At 29.2% G+C, this 18083-nt stretch overlaps 1 protein-coding gene across 2 annotated transcripts in view; it reads right to left on the reverse strand.

The window, feature by feature from the left end:
• The window catches only part of Gprk2 (G protein-coupled receptor kinase 2), a 342733-nt gene that overhangs the window by 297109 nt on the left and 27541 nt on the right, over positions 1 to 18083 (reverse strand). The gene's annotated exons all lie outside the window — the stretch shown is intronic.

Raw genomic sequence — 18083 nt, forward strand, 5'->3', positions numbered from 1 at the left:
ATTATATAAGTTTCCAATGAAGTTTTTTAATGCAGAACTGCATACAATTTTAAGCAGCAAAGTGAAAAGTTGTCATAAGACTGTTTAACGTTTAAAGTTAAATAGTTGACAGTTCGTTTAAAAAAATGGGAATTTGTTTTGGCATAAGATTTTAATTTTTATTTGTTAATATAAGAAAAATGCTTTTAGTATTTCCGCTTTATGTATTCGTATCTTAAAAGTGTGTTAGTAACACTAATTTACAAATCAAAAATTTTTGATTGCTCATGGAATGAAACTTGTATTTTTGAGAAGAGCTAGGAACGCTAGTTAATTGACCATTTTTTGTTTCCCACCTATACGTCAACATTTTGAGATATATGGGTTTTTATTTTTCACCTGCCCTGAGTACTACTAATGCATACTGTAGTGTACCGAATTGTAGTAATTAAATATTTATATAGTTTTTGGGTACTCAATACTCTGGCGAAGCTACTAGATACTTTCAGAGTTGTATTCTTTTGACACATTCCAAAAAAAAATAACGCGGAAAAAATAAATACTGTATAAAAGTACATCGTTCCTGTAGATAAACGTTAATAAATCGCTATTAAATACAAAACCCTAAAGTAAAAACTATTTTAAAATGTCTTCTAGAAACTGTAAAATAAACCCAGACTATTTTTGTTTTATTTGCGGAAAAATTATTCAGTCAAATCGAGGTTTTCCTATAACATTAACACTGCAAAATGCTTATTTATATTAAAAAATTTCGTAAAAGCTTTAGATAAGACAAAACCAGCATTTCAATATTTATACAGCGTGTTCCCGAGTCTTTCTGAGGCTAAACTAAAAGAAGGGATATTTGCGGGTCCTCAAATATGAAAAATTTTGGTTGATACCAAATTTGAGTGTCTATTAATCGATGTTGAAAATGCAGCATGGAATTCTTTTAAACTTTTTGTTTAAGAATTTTTGGGGAATAAGAAAAGTCAAAATTACAGAGATATTGTTGCGAATTTATTACATAATTTTAAACTGATGGGTGTAAATATATCGCTCAAAATTCACTTTAACATTCTCATTTGGATTTTTCCCGGAAAACCCCGGACACATGAGTGACGAACATGGAGAGCGTTTCCATAAAGATTTGAAGTTTTTCGAGAGGAATTATCAAGGTTTTTGGGATCAGAATATGCTAGGAGACTACTGTTGGAGTGTCGTGAGGGAGACAAATGAAAACAATTATAAAAAGAGGACTAAAACACTTCACTTTTAATTTTTTTGTCCTAATTTAAAGTACATTTTTATATGTTTCGTTTTTAATAAATATCTCAAAAGTTTGACGTCCAGGATTTTTTTTAACATTTTTTCCGAATTTAGAAGACCTAAATACACAAATCCCCATATGTTTCAATTCATGAGCAAAAACCTTGTAAACTAGTGTAATTAAACAAGGGAAAGGAATAACATCGTTCGTCAATGTTACTCCACATTCTACTGGTTCACCTTGGAGGTGAGCAGAATACCGAACCATGATTCTTCAGTATGTCTGAATAGGCTGCACCACATGTCAAGTCACTAGCAAAAGGCAATGCAATTCTTACGAATGATCGGAAAATTCCAACGTAATTCATTGTATGCATTTATACTCAACATTCCCATAAACAGCTACCTGATAGCACCTCTAAAACAATAATCGTCCATCAATCCTGTCCAGGAGGCAAAATGTATAAATAACTCCAATCCGCAAAGTTATAAAGATTCTCCGAAAAGATAGATCCAGTAACATCGTTATCTACTTGACTGTTCATAATGTGCACCATTTGATCCCCAGATACTAATATAATGAGGAACAAGGTATTGCGAATAGATTGCAGTGAAATGTCTTTAATGTCTATGTTGAGTCTACTGTAAGCTGTCCAAGAGGCTACCAGGTGAGCCATTAGCTCAGTCTTTCAAGCGTTGATGAGAACCACAGTTAGATAAACTATGGATAAACTATCTTCTACATCCTGGATGATGATGTTCACTAACAGTCTGGAAAAAAGAAAAACTGATGTCGTTGCTGAAACCCGGGTAAAATTTGAGTTTTGATGTAGCAAAGACACTGGAGGATCTGTTCCTCACTCAGAAGTCACATTGACAAAATGGATTTAAGGAAAAGCATAGCATTAATCAAAATTAAGATAGCTTGCGAGTAAAAGAAATTACATGATTTTGTTCAGAATACGCTGTTTGTAATGTACCGAAATGTTATACAATTCAGGTAAGGAGCCAGTAAGGAGGAATAGGGATCTCGTTGCAAAAACCCGAAGACTCTGATATTACTTTACCAAAATGAATTCAGTGAAATGCACAACATTAACTAACTTTTCTTGTATTGCAAGTCGCAATGTGGCGAATAAAATCATGGGATATGATTGATGATGTCGTTGCAGAAACCCAGGAAAAAGGAAAGTTGGGACCACATGTCGCGACCACACGCGGTTTTGTTCCTCACCCAAATGAAACATTACCAACATGGAAAACACATCATTTATAGCCACAGAATACTGCATAAGTCTTTTAAAAGATGGTTGTTATGCCTCATGACCGGCCATACTCATGCACGGTATCAATGCTCTAAGATATAAAGAGATATATCTTGAATTTACTTTAAAAATTCCGTAGGAGTTACTCGGAACGAAGTCGTGTCGCTGTTTGTGTTTAGCTTCTTTAAACTCTTGCGCCTCCAAAAGCAAACGGCTACATCATGGCGAGATTTGAAATTTCTTTACTTTGCACAACCAGCATCCATCACTAATGAAGTCATAATCACTATTTTTCATCACGTGAACAAAGGAGGAACGTGAAAGTTAATATTCACATCTTAGTCGATGGGTACAGATTGCCACTATAAAATTAGAAAGAAGGTTGTCAATGGTACACTCACTGGAGAGATATTCAATATACAGTCTTAAGAAACGTCACATGCTATCAACAAAATAGATCATTTTTCTACTGGGATGCAATCAGAGATGTATTCGCAGTTGGTTCATCCACCAATACTTGCCAAGAAAGAACTTCGTCTTTGAGAGGAGAAAATATAGATAGATATGAATAAATTGAATAGTAGATCGAATACGGCAGTTTTGTGCGTTTGCTATAGAGGCGTCATCAATTTGCACTCGCAAAATATAGCAATAATGTGAACTTGCTGGTCGCCCGACTGTCTTTAGGTGACACGGAATACTAGAGTCGTTCTAGCTCAACTGAAGCTTAATGCATTCTAGTGCCGCATGTGGCAAGGTCGGGGTCTTTAGAATACAATGAATTTATGAAATTATCCAAAAGAAGCTTTGCAATATTCTGGCCTTGACCATGAGCTTGAAAATTCTACTGGAATACTTAAAATGCCAACTGTTGGAAAACGTGAATTACTCTTCATGAAACTAATTTCTTCTGCAATTTTACTAGAAGAAGAGTAATATTGTAACAGTACTTTTCGAGAAATCGTACTTTTCCATTTAAAATGTTCTAGTAACAAATTAAAGCATAGACAAATATGCATGTAACTGAAACTTAATTAATGAATTTTTTTTCATGATTTTTAATCAATAATTCATGTTTTCAATCTCCTGCCTTGTCATTAGCATGCAACATATGAAAAAAGTTTAAATTTTTCAGATTTTACCATCAATAATTTAAATTTTTGGATTTAATAAATCTTTTAATGGTAGATAGATAAAATCTAATTTAAGTTTGACTTCAAGGTATTTTTTTTTTTCATTCTATTACTATTTATTTTAAATCAAAGCCAGGCTATTAAAAACAGTTTTTGAATGACATGAGCTTGAATGTCGGTCGGCCAGTCTACCAGTACTTTTGCCAAACTCCCAAGTGTTTTTGGTTTGAATGGTGCATAAACAAAATAACAAAAAAAAACATTATTAAAGAAAATATTATGATGAATGGTAAATTAAATTGCTTAGAGCGTTTTAATAACTCTATCCGCTCTGCGCTACTACCAAATAAATCTTCAATCTAGCCATGGTATGAGTTTCAGTTTAGTTTTGTTTTCATTTGTTGTTTCTTAATGGATGGCTAGTAGGTAGTAGATGAAAAAAAAATGGTCTGTCTGCATGTCTGGTTTTTTTCTGTGCAAATCTGACAGTGACTTTTTGTTTTATGACTTTAGAGGCTTGAATTGGTTTTTCTTTGTCTCTTTTTTTGTAGGTTTTGGTTGACCATTATCTAAGAGTCACTGCCAGCATGTAGCCTTGTTAGTAATATCAAGGTCATAATTGTTAATATTGAAAACAATTCAAAAAAATCTTGTTTTTAATGGAATTTATTGGTGGTATGCAAAATACTTGAATGAAATATTTAATCTCACGCATAGTATGGCAATTTCGGGTAGAATTTTAGAATTGACGAATTGATACATTAAAATGTATTGAATTGCGGCTTCACTGTATAAAGAAACCCGCTTCACTGTTATAACCGAATGATTCAGTTACAATGATTGATTTTTTCGTTTATATGGTTAACATCAATTTATTTACGTTGTCATTGTTAAAATTTGGCAGCAACAATTAAAAACTCGGTTGTCACTTACGATGCTTGCCAGCTCTACAAGCATTTCTTTCACTAAAATTTTTATGTTTAACAAAAATTTCTTTTTAGTCTTTAAGTTAAAGGATAGCTCTCTTATTTTTTATAAAATTGTTCTTTTGCATCACCGGAATCATGTTGTTTTATGCAAATGATAAATAAATAAATTTCTTCATTTTTTGCTTGTTTTCAATCTTCATTTATTTATTTTATCCATTTTGTTAGTCAAATTTATTTATGCGGGTGGACACAACAATGTTTTTTTTTTCTTTTGCTAATTTAAATTTTATGAGGTCTAGCCTTCATCATCATTTTTAATAACAAAATGTTAAGGGAAACAATAATAAAATGTATGGAAAAAAACAAATTCTGCCTAATTAAATCAAATATTAATTTTATAAAAACAATATTTTTCTTACAAAAATATGAAAGTAAACAACAGCTACAAAAACAATATCATTAATTTATTATTAAATCTGTAATAATTTAATACGCTTAATTAAATTTTGTTTATGGCATAAATTTTAGAAAAAATTTTACAGGCGCAAAAAATGATCACGTATTTCTCCATGATTTCATGTTGGAAGCATTAAGGTTATTCAGGGTAAAATAAGAAAATAATTGTAATCAAAAGAAATGCAAAACAAATTTAAAAAAAAAATCAGCGAATTCAAAAAAAAAAGTAAGACAGCTACATCTGGCTGTGCCGAATCTTATATACCCTTCACCAAATTATACTTCAAAATACAAATTTTAAATATTTTTATTTTTTTTCCAAAGTTTTTTTCATTTTTTGGAAATTTTTTTCGAAAAAATATATTTTTTTAAATTTTAAAATTTTTTTTTATAAAATTTAAAAAAATTTTTTTTTTAAATTTTATAATTTTTATTTTAAATATTTTTAGGTAAACAAAATTTTTTTCCAAAGTTGTTTTTTTCATTTTTTGGAAAATTTTGTTTCGAATTTTTTTGTGCTTTTTTTCGAAAATATTTTTTTTTTAATTTTAAAATTTTTTTATAAATTTTAAAAAAATTTTTTTTTTTTAAATTTTATAATTTTGATTTTAAATTTAAAAATTTTTTTTTGTTTTTAATTTTTTTTTTGGTTAAAAAAAATCGGTTTAAAAAATATTTTTTACAATTTTGACCCATTGAAGGTCCAACTTACTATGGTCTTATATACGTCGTTGCAAAGGTCTTTAATTACTTAATAATCCAGATATAGTACGTCAAAAATAGGTAAAAAATCTAGGTTGCCCTGTCTTTTTCCTCATATCTCAGCCATTTGTGGACCGATTTTGCTGATTTTAAATAGGAAACTTCTCGAAAGCATGAGAATTATTAAAGATTTGGATCCCGCAGATATCTGGGGTCTTCATAAAATTGATTTCAACAAACAGACAGACAGACGGACATGGCTTAATCGACTTCGCTATGTATAAGGATCCAGAATATATATACTTTATAGGGTAGGAAAATTATATTGTGGAAATTACAAACGGAATGACAAACTTATATATACCCTTCTCACGAAGGTGAAGGGTATAAAAAAAAAACAATTCACTATTTTGCAGAGACCTAAAATAATGGATCCTCTTTCATTTCAATGATAAATTTTCAATGAGAGAGTGATATAATATTTTATGTTAGTGGTTGAGAGAAACAGAAAATAAACGATAAAGAAACTATGGTCGGACAAGCCTTTATTTATTTTCGTGAATGATTTTCGGAAGATGCCCTTATATGTGACCAATTATGGACCGATCGCCATGAAATTAGGTCGTATATCATATGAAACTTATTTCTGTTGAATTTTATGTGGATGCCAAAATTTTTAAGAGATTTATGCTCGATACAGGAAGAGGACCTAGCTTTATGGACCGATCATCATAAAGTTACGTGACATGAATTCCGTATGTATTTGGAGCGAAATTTGTATAGATATCTATATAAATTAAATATTTATGACCGATAAAGTAGTATTTCGGGAGGTATACTTTAAGGTGGATTTCACATTACAATCAACAGCACCCTCCCCACTATGGTGGTGCTCAGTGGGGCAGAATCCAATTTTTTTTTGGAAATAAATCTGGCATTTCTAAACGGCTCATCTGATCGGGATAAAATTTAACACGAACGTAGCCAAGGAGAATCCTAGTTTAAGTTGTTAAAATGGGCCCTTCGACATGTAAAATTTTTAAACACGTTAAATTTTTTTGTTTCCTATCTTTTCTATTTTTGGAAAGCGCTCGGCTAGGTCTTGAAAAAACATGTTTGCGTGTGCTATTTATCTCTTATAATTTACGAGTTATAGGCATTTCAAACTTGAAATTTTAAAATTTTTTTAAAATATATGTCGGACTTTTGGACCGTATGGATTCGAATTTTTTTGTTGGTTAGACAACTAAATTACGAATAACATACAAAAGATTTCAGAGCAATATCAATTATGGATCCAAAAATAAACGATTTTCAATTTAAAAATTCAAAAAATAGTTAATTTTTGCTGTTTTTTGGGCGAAAAGGTGACTTAAATCTTTTTTTATTAAAAATAAACTTTCTTTAAGAACATATAACAATTTTATATTTTTCTGTAACGAATGTCTTTACGAAGAACATTTTGGTATAAAAAATATGTCCTATTTTTCAAGTATGTCGCCTCTACGCACTTCGGAATGTGACCTATTTTTTATCAAAATTTCAATTTTGTTCCACATGTTCTAAAATCCCAAAGCTGAGATCAAAAAACGGGAAGCAGTTTTAGAAACCCTCATGTGTTCCTTATTTATTTCCAAAGTATTTTCCCAGCCCAGAAGGAAATGTGGACCCTATAGCCATAATTGTAAAAAATACCATTTTTGGGATTTTCGCTCCAATTTTTAGGAATTGAGGGATTGCCTTTGACCTTTTGACAAGTTTTTTACATTTTGTTATTTAGAATAACAATTTTAAAAAACGTTGAAAATTTCATTGAGCTAGTTGTCACCCTAAATGATAGGTAAAATCACTAGTTCGTAGTATGAAAGGAAAACATTGCTGACTATTTAGTTCATGGTATTTGGAGGTATTTTGTTATGAAATGTAATCAGTATTTAATATTATCCTTCCATTTGTCGATTATACATTTTCTTGTAATCGGTCTCACTGTGTATCGGGCCAAAACACCAACTTCTGATCATTTTATTAAAAAACTACTTCATGCTCTTTTAGACACAATTTCTTTTCATCACTCTAACGACCCCATTTAAAATAATTTCACTCTTAATCTGCAAATTGCTTAAGTAAAGCAAATGACCTACAAATGAAATCACATTCTTTCTTTTCAATTCCCTGTAAATGGGCAACAATATTTTGATTTATTTACTGTAAAATCATGGCGTTTAAGATAAATTTACTTGATAACTTTGATAAAAAAAAATTAATACAATCAGCATTTTTTTCTTGAGCAAACACTAACATTTGAATAAATAAAATTTTTCCCAAAAAAAAAGTATTCTCTTTCAGTAACACAATATTTATTTGGATTTAAAAAGCTTGTGTGACACAAATAAAAAGGAGTCACCTTTTTTCTAATAAGAAATATTAAGTGATTTGTTGTTGAATGCTTTCAAATGCACGTGTAAAGCTGGAGATGAAGATTTATTTTTCATATAAATCATGATAAATGACGCATACACACATAAATTATATCTCACCATGCCAGGCACAATTTAATTTGTGACCCATTTTTTATTTGCCATTGTAGCCTTTTTTTCTACTTCCTGATTTTACAATCACAAATATTTTAACATTCCGAACAATGGCTGCTCATCAACTCTTAGTTTTGCACAAAGAACAGACTTTCTGCTGTGATTTAATGAATGAACATGACACTTTTAAACAAGTCAATTTAATGAAAATCCTTTTTTTCAAAGGGGGGGGGGTCGTTTAAAGGACACAATAATAAGTTAAGTTAAATTGTTGTAATTAAAAATCATTAGGAAAATTTGGTAGAGGGAATAATTTGTCTTAAATGCATAGGAAGTGGAAATTATAAGAAAATGAAATTAAAATTAATTCGAAAAAACTATTGAACATTTTAAACAAAAATCAAAGAAAAGAATTTTAAACTCTTTTTAAAATAAAATATTTTGCTGGTTCAATGAGCAGTTAAAACAATTTAGAATCAAATTTAACAAGAAAATCTTAAGTATAACTATATTTTCTATAGACAACTTTTACACTTTATCTTCTATAGACAATCTTGTTTTTTCTAAAGAAAATCTTTATATACCAGTAAATTCTATAGAAAATCTTGTGCGTTACTGTATTTCCTATGGAAATTTAAGTATAACAGTATTTTCTATTAATAATATTCAGTATAACTACATTTCCTATTGAAAATCTAGTGTATAGCAGTATTTTCTGTAGAAAATCTTGTGTGTAACAATATTTTTTATAGAAAATCTTGCTTATAACAGTATTTTCTATACAAAATCTAGTGTATAACAGAAAATCTTGTATACAACTGTACTTTATATTGAAAATCTCCAATGTTTCCTATTAAAATCTTAAGTATAACAGTATTTTCTATAGAAAAGCTTGTGTACAACAGTATTTTCTGTATAAAAGCTTGCGTATAGCAATATTTTCAAAGAAAATCTTGTGTATTAGGATATTTTCCAAGAAAATCTGGCGAACAACAATATTTTCTATAGATAATCCTCTGTATAACAGTATTTTTTATATAAAATCTTGTGTATAACTGTATTTTCTATACAACATCTTCAGTATAACAGTCAATTTTAGAAACTGTTCCTTCATCTGCCCATAAAAACATAATCAGCCCAATTATGAATAAAAATTCCCCGGGAGTATTTTTCCTATTCAAATTCAATGGGAAAAAATTCCCGGGGCATTTTTTATTCATAATTGGGCTGAATATTAAATTTCATTTAATTGAACCCGTTTTTTTTATACCCTTCACTTTCGTGAGAAGGGTATATACAAATAAGTTTGTCATTCCGTTTGTAATTTCTACATTTTTCATTTCCGACCCTATAAAGTATATATATTCTGGATCCTTATAGATAGCGGAGTCGATTAAGTCATTTCCGTCTGTCTGTCCGTCTGTCTGTTGAAATCAATTTTCTGAAGACCCCAGATATCTTCGGGATCCAAATCTTCAACAATTCTGTCAGACATGCTTTCGAGAAGTTTGCTATTTAAAATCAGCAAAATAAATGGCTGAGATATGAGGAAAAAACCAAGAAAACCTCGATTTTTGACCTATATCTGGATTACTAAGACATTAATATAGAGAATATGGATATCTAATGATAGATATTTCAAAGACATTTCCAACGACTTATATAAGACCATAGTAAGTTGGACCTACAATGGGTAAAAATCACAAAAAAAAAATTTAAAAAACAAAAAAAAAATTTAAAACAAAAAAAATTTTAAAATTAAAAAAAAAAATTAAAATAACAATCGAAAAATTATTTTTTCCTAAAAATTAAAAAAAAACAACTGGAAAAAAATTAAATTTTGCTTACCTAAAAATATTTAAAATTTTTATTTTGAAGCATAATTTGGTGAAGGGTATATAAGATTCGGCACAGCCGAATATAGCACTCTTACTTGTTTTTTTAATTAGATGGTTTGGTGATTACAACAATTGTTGTTATTTATTGTGCTTTCATTTTTTTTCTATTAATTTCTTTCACTTTTTCGTACATTTTGGCCTCAATTATTTGTGTTTTTATTACTTGGCAAAAATGTAGCACCAAGCATAATAAAAACAGAAAATATACAAATAATGAAGACGTAGGAAAAAATAGAAATATATAGAAACACATACAAGTTTTGTTTTGATTAAAATTTTCTTTTGAAAATATTTTTCTTTTAGTCATTTTGTTGTGGACGCTGTTCTTTACAGTTCATTGAACCATCAATTGATTATATTTTATTCTAAATTGAATTAGTTTGTTTATTGCCAAAGTTATTAGAAATTAACTAGACAATATTAAATTAAGTTTTGTTTTTTGTTTGTCAAATAGCAAAATTATTTATTTGAAGTCATTTAATTTATATTCTTACCGCAAAATATGCTGTTTTTTATTATTTTATGTTGTAAAAGAATATGTTTAAAACTAATTTAACATTCTTTTGCGGTATTTGTGTTTAATGAGTCATGCAAAGACATGTTGTTAAAGAATTTTGTCATGATCATGGGCGTTCAAAGAAAACACAATGCGTATGGTTATTTAAACTTAAAACCTTCTCAAAAGTTTAATTATTTATTGGTGTGTGTTCGATTATCTTTTGTGTCCTTTGTAGTTTTTTAGTTTGAAAATTACAAGAATTTTTTATGGCCAATTTTGTATGCAAAAATCTTTAATCACATAAATATGTAGTGTAACACAAGCATTAACTGGAAATGTATTATGAATTAAAACAGGCAGGAGAAAATGGTGGCACATATATTGGGGTATTTACTGTTATACACAACATTTTCTATAGAAAACACAGATTTTGCTATAGAAAATATTATAATACACAAGATTTTCTACGGAAAGTACTGAATAAACAAAATGTTCAATACAAAATACTGTTATATACAATATTTTCTACAGAGAATAAATTTATACACTAGATTTTCAATATAAAATACTGTTATAAAGAATATTTTCTGTAGAAAACTCTGTTATGCACAAAGAAAATACAATTATACACAATATTTTCTATAGATAATACAGTTTAACTGAAGATTCTCTAAAGAAAATACTGTTATACACAAGATTTTGTATAGAAAATGTTGTATGCAATAATCTTTAATCACATAAATATTGTAAAACAAGCATTGAATGGAAATGTATAATGAATTTAAACTGGCAGTAGAAAATGGTGACACATCTATTGGGGTATATACTAGGGTATTCGAATTATTCGATTTTTCTCTTGTTAGAATAAAACGAATAATTCGAATAAGAGATTTTAACTTGTTCGAATAATTCGATCACACGTTTAAAATTAATCGAATTATTCGAATAATTTAAATTTTATTAAAAAAGTAAAGAATGAAGTTTTGATGTCGGTTTTTTAATATTTTATTGTTAAAGAAAACCAAAAAATAACGTTAAAGTTAACAATTCAAGTATTGATAATGTTAAAAACATTCGAAAACAAAGTCCATCATTAAATTTTCAACAGAAATATTCTGATCAGATTAACTTCCGAAAAATCTGCAAAAAATATTGAATAGCAAACCCTTTAGTTTCTGTTTTGGAGCTATGCTTTAAAAAAATTTTGAGCTAGTTGGACATGATCCTGAATTCAAATGCAATATAAACGTATTAAGAACTTTTATATGTCGTTCATTAATTCGGGTTTTAAATTGAGTAACTAATTCTTTAGTAAATTAATTATTCACTATTTCTAAATTATTTATAACAAATTGTATTATACATCAAGCTCTATCAACGTTGCCGAATCTTTGCTTAATAAAGTGGTCTTGGGGAATTACACAATAAAGGGAATCTGTCCAAAGTTTGATATCATTGTTAGTGAACGTGGCTAATTTGCATGATTGACGCATTTACAAATTCGCAAATAGTTTATTATCATGTTAGACAAAGATGTTCAGCGATGTTCAAAATCATGTATAAGACGAACTACATGCTTTTCTTGCAACCAAACGTTAGTTTGCAATATTTGTGTTTATCATTCGATTTATTAAATATTTTGCAACACCTACGTACGCGGTTAATAACATCACTTATATACATATATTTTAACATCATAACATTCATCTATTTCAATGTAATCATTTTAAATGTCATCCTCAATATCACTTTCGAAGACCGTTTCAAAATCACATTCAACTCCACTTTATTCTAAGTTAAAATTTTGATTATTAATTTCCATTCTTCTAATATTTCGCCAGCTAAATAAGAAATATTTTATTCCGTACCTTTTATTTTCATTGGTTCAAGTCAGAAGTTAAAAATTTTGAAAGATTTGTTTTTAGAATTGTTACTTCTTGCAGTAACATTTATATATTTATAGAAGGAGCTATAGGAACACTCATCTACAGTGATCGTAAGTCCCTTTGTCTTTAGTTATTTGTCGAATTTCAGAAACAATACAATTTTTGCGAGTCATTATTACTTATATAAATTTGCAATTATGAAAAATTTTAAGCAATTTAATAAATTTAAATATATATGAACATTTATTCGTTTTATTCGATTATTCTACATAGAATTGTTCGAATTATTCGTTATTCGAAAATGGCCATTTTAAAATTGTTCGAATAATTATTCGTAAGAAATTATTCGATTAATTGAACGATCATTAGTCGAATGAATACCCTAGTATATACTATTATACACAACTGTTATATACAACATTTTCTATAGAAAACACAGATTTTTCTATAGAAAATATATACTACGTTTATACGTAGCCTATTCGCAAATAAAAATTATTTGCAATTAACTAACTGACTGTTTATATGTCACATTGGTTAGGGAAAATTCTTATTTTTTAAATGCAAAAATGAAAGAATTAAAAATTCTTGTTTGTCTTGCAATCCAACTAATGCAAAAACGCAATGAAATATTTAAAAAACGAAAGAAAAACTAAAAACGTTAAAAAATATGTCAATGTTTAAAATCTTATTTGCAAATAGTGTCGTTAATCAGGAATTGTTTTCGTGAGTTAGCTATTCGCAAATAAAAAATTAATTCACTGTTTATGCGGAAAATTTTTCTAATTGCAATATTTTTATTTGCGAATAAGCCGTGCGTATAAACGTAGTAATAGTAATACACTAGATTTTCTATAGAAAATGCAGTTATACAAAAAATGTTCTATGGAAAATACACTAGATTGTATATAGATAATACTGTTCTCTATTAAAAATTTCTATTTTCTATAGAAAATACTGTTATACACAAAACGGTCTACAGAAAATCACAAGTTAGTCTAAAATACTTTAGCTGAAAAGCATTCTGTGAAAAATGTGTCCTCTTTCATAAAATACTGTTTTGAAAGTATCAAATAAGGCGATACTTTACGGTACTTTTGAATGTAAAAAAAGTGCAAATTATCCAACCCTAAAAAATGTTCTATATTTATCATTTACCACCTATTGTCTGAGAAATAAATAAGGAACCACGACTGCCTCGATTTTTTACCTATATTTGACCTACATATATGTAGAGTTCTATGTCATGTACATGGACAATATGTATATCAAATGAAAAATAGCTTAATATATTAAAAATGTAGTACTTCTCTTGTAAAAATTTTATTTTTATTAGATCATAAAGTTTAACGAAAAGCAAATATTTTAAATAAAATGGATCGTGGAAAAGACTCCAGTGCAGAGAAACGGGAAATAATCAACAAACTAATACCGGATGGAAAATCTTATAGGGAAGTTGGTCGATTGGTTGGATTTTCTAAAAAAATGATTCACAACGCAATTTATTATAAAGAAAAGGCTGAAAGAGGTGGAGGAAAACGAGTTGTGACCCTCCTTCACGGCAAAAGATTGATCCGCGAGAGCAAAAGGGATCCTTTCAAAGCTGTAACCGAACTAATAAAAGACCTTAATATAACTGTGCCAGTACAAACAGATCGCACATGTCTCAGAGAACATAATTTAAAAGCTTAATGTTCAAGAAAGGCCCCTCTTTTAAATGCAAGACATATCGCCAAGCGTATGAAGTTTCCAAAGGAACATCAAAATTGGCCAGTCCAAAAGCGGAAGAATATTTTATGGACAGATGAGAGTAAATTTGTCATGTTTGGTGGAGAAGGTTCTCGCTTATAAGTCAGACGTCCTCAAAACTCGAATACAATCCAAAATATACAACAAAAACCATTAAACATGAAGGGTGTTTTTTTGGGTGGGGTGTTTTTATTTATTCGCAGCTGTGTATAACGTTATAGGAATTCGGAACGAAATTTTGATAAATATACTTTTTAACCTGAATTTTTTTTAACCAAAGGTTCTCTTTTTTTTAACCAAAACTTGTTTTTAATCTTTGTCTTAAAATATAGGTTGGTGACACTTACTGACATCAGGGGCCACAATTTACCCACCACTACCTTAAATGATGGTTACACATGCACAACACCCAACATTAAAATTTTTCTAAAATACAAACGTTCCGTATCATTAACATTATGGAGTCGATGGAATGTTTGGGTAAGCTAGTCTAAAATAATTTATGGAACGTTTCGAAACATAAAAACTTACCCAAGTATTATAAGTGTGTAAATGTTTCATGCATACAATTTCCAGAGACAAAAGTCCAAAAAAAAACCAACAACATTTAGTATTAAGATTAAGTCAAAACACCAAATAACATCCATCCATCCACATAAACACTCATGCAAACCAAAAAAAAAGGACAATGACTACACGAAACAACCAAAAAAAAAAAAACGAAAAACTATATAAAGCTTAAATTTAAGCTATAAGAGATGATGTAGACCATGTTGTGCTGCAAATTCATAAAGGTAACAACATCAGCAATAACAAAAATAACTTTAATACTCATGGGTGGTCTTAAGAATTCTTTAGCTGTATGCTTCGTGTACAGGGCTGCCAGATGAATTTGGGAAAAAATCGTCAATATCCCGATAAAAATGAAAAATATCGTCATTTCGAATTTTAAAAATCGTCAAAAAAAAATTGGAAAATTAAAAAGGTCAAGATTTCTAACAGGAATTTTAAATTTCTATTTAAAAAGTGAACGAAAACATAACATATATCAAAAAACATTTCTTAATATTGAAGTTTATAAGTAAGGGATCACTAAAATAAAAAAGTAAAGCTCAATTTAACTATAATATGAGGTTTCATTCAGATGTTTTTTTTAAATAAAACACATAAAATAGAATTTAATGTCTACATATTTATTATGACCTGAAAGAACAATCTGATTACTTTTTAATGATAATTTCATTAAAATATAGCACCACGCTGTAGGTGGTCCATTTGAAAGATAATAATGCCTAAGATTAAACAATAAATTCAAGCTTGGCGGCTTCAATAGAAAAAGTTGATTTAGAATTTTCCCGTTTTATTTCAGTAATTTATTTACAAAAATTTATTTAAAATCTAAAAATTTTAATTGACCAAATTCAAAATCTATATATTGCTTTTCGAATTCACCAAAAAAATGAGAAAATTCTTTAACTATTTCATAAAATAGTACCATATTTTCACAGTGCAGAAAATCGTTATTTTCTAGAAAGAAATCGTCAAATTGCTATTTTTGAAAAATATCGTCAAAATGACGATAAATCGTCAAATCTGGCAGCTATGTTCGTGTAGCCTGCTGCTTGTTTTTTTATTTACCTCTCCACAGATTTGTTTTAGGTCTTATTGAGATAATACTACAGCTTTTTGCTCTGTCATTATTACTCCCTTCTACTGCTGTTGTAGAAAATGTTACAACTTTACTTTAATTTTAATTCAAAGAGGCTTCAAAAAGGAATCTCTGGTTTTAAAAATGTCTTCAAATGGCATTTTAAATATATAATTTTTTAATTTAACGCCATATACAGTGGTGGACAAAACAATGGAAACTTTTAAACTTCCGCAAGAAAGAAGTGTAAAACGAAAATAATATTTAAAAGAACGATGTAAAAAGCATCCTGTTTACAGTTATTTTATTTTATTTTTAAATTCTGGTAATTTTTCACAATTTCTTTTTCTAAGTTTTTCGCATAATTGCTTTTTTTCAAAGTTAACGAAAATGGCTAAAGTTAAGACTTGTGAAGACTTAAAAAATAAAATAATTAACGATTTTAAAGCTGGTTTAAAACAAAAAAGTATTTGTGACAAATATTCAATAAATAAATCAGCAGTTTAAAAATTATAAAGAAATTTCGTGAGACCGGTTCTGTAAAAACTAAACATTTAGGTGGAAGACCTCGTAAGACTACTCCTAGACAAGATAATTTAATAGCGAGAGAGTTCAAAAAATTCCCAATATGCCCCTAGTTAGGAGATTCCAACACGACAACGACCCGAAACACACCTCTGGGGTTGTAACCGAGTGGTTACAATCCAACGAGGTACGTGTTTTGAAGTGGCCTGCCCAATCACCAAATCTCAATCCCATAGAAAATCTATGGGAAATTGTAGATCGTAAAATATGGACCCAAAATTACACCAGGAAGGAAGATTTATCGGAGGCGGTTATAAGGGAATGGCAAAATATTTCAAAGGAGACCACTTTTCTCTTTAATTGGTTCAATGCATCGTATAAAAAATAAGGGATACCCAACAAAATATTGAGTTATTGCAAAGTTTAGACCATATTTGTTAAAATAGTACCTAAGTTTCCATTGTTTTGTCAATGCCGTAATAAAGAAATCTTTTAATTTTGTTTTCTCATTTTTAGAATTTAATTAATTATGTCCTTTGTTTTTTTGTTAAATTAAGTTAATAAAAGTATACAAATAAAATACTACAAAAATGTTAAAATTTTTTAAAAAATTATTTCAGATTTTAGGCCACTAATGAAATATTTGGAAAAGTTTCATTGTTTTGTCAACCACTGTAATTGAAACAGTCAAGTAGAAAATTTGGGTGGCCAAATAGGGTTTATTCTGAATCTAAGTATAGCATGTAGACTTTAGTGCCTTTCAAGAATTATTTAATTAAGATGTATATTAAAGGCGATACAAAGAAGTTTATTAGATACCGACCGAAACCGTTTTTTTCTGGCCTAAACCGAACCGCAGCTTTTCAATTGTTATTTTCTAAAAAAATAATTATTTAAGTTTTAGAGTTTGTTTAATCATATTTTTAGGCTCCCTGCAGCATCCACTTTACGTTATCCAGTAAAACATGTTAACTGTTCAAAATACAGAGTGTATGAAATTTTCACAAAATTATTTGTCAAAATAATGAAATTGTAAATAAAGAGACTGTTTCCAAAAAAAACTTAGACCCCTTTCACACTAGGCAATTTAGTTGCGCAAGTCTCTTGTGTTTGTAGATGCCAGGGGTAATGTTGGGTTAAGGAGACGAAAATTTTGCATGCTGTTTTGTTGTTGGGCAAGAAACTTGCGCAACTAAATTGCCTAGTGTGAAAGGGGTCTTAGTCTGCTTTTACACAGGGCAAGTTTTCTTGCGCAAGTCTAGAGTTTATAGGAGAGAGAGGCAAGAAGAAAGAAGAGGGGTACACACTTGCTTGTACTGGCAAGTCTCTTCAATTTTCTTTTGTTTTCTCATTTTCACTATGGCGTCTATTAGGTTTTGACATACAAAATTGAACACAGACTTGCTGTGTGTAAACGGTCGAGCAAGTTTAAAAGGGAATCGAAGAGACTTGCTTCAAGTAAACTTGCTGTGTGTAAAAGCAGACTTATATCAACTAGTCCAGCCAAAACTTATCCTTGGTCCAACAAATTATTATTTTTTTAATCACGTTAGCTTTTAAAAATATTTCAGATATTATCTTTTCTAAATCATTCATTTTGAAAATTTGTTTATT

This window comes from Calliphora vicina, chromosome 1, assembly GCF_958450345.1.
Source record: "Calliphora vicina chromosome 1, idCalVici1.1, whole genome shotgun sequence".
NCBI classification, from domain to species: domain Eukaryota; kingdom Metazoa; phylum Arthropoda; class Insecta; order Diptera; family Calliphoridae; genus Calliphora; species Calliphora vicina.